Here is a 245-nt window from a genome sequence, read left to right as displayed (position 1 = left end):
CCCTGCCCTCCCTTCACCCCCTCCTGCCCTCCCCATTTACAAACACTTTATTTTCATTTTTTCAGTTTCTCATATTTTTTTCCTCTCCCTTATTACCTTTCCCCCACCCTTCCCACTTTCCTTACACCTTTAGCCCTTTACTTCCTATTTCACATTATTGTCTCATTAGGATCCTGTGTACTATTATAGTTTTTCACACCAAAGAAACTATTCGGTATTTCAGTTAAAGAAATCTCTGTATGAAC

This window comes from Fukomys damarensis, unplaced genomic scaffold, assembly GCF_012274545.1.
Source record: "Fukomys damarensis isolate Sample0158 unplaced genomic scaffold, DMR_v1.0_HiC HiC_scaffold_37, whole genome shotgun sequence".
Taxonomy (NCBI): Eukaryota; Metazoa; Chordata; class Mammalia; order Rodentia; family Bathyergidae; genus Fukomys; species Fukomys damarensis.
Note: the sequence above shows the minus strand (reverse complement) of the source record.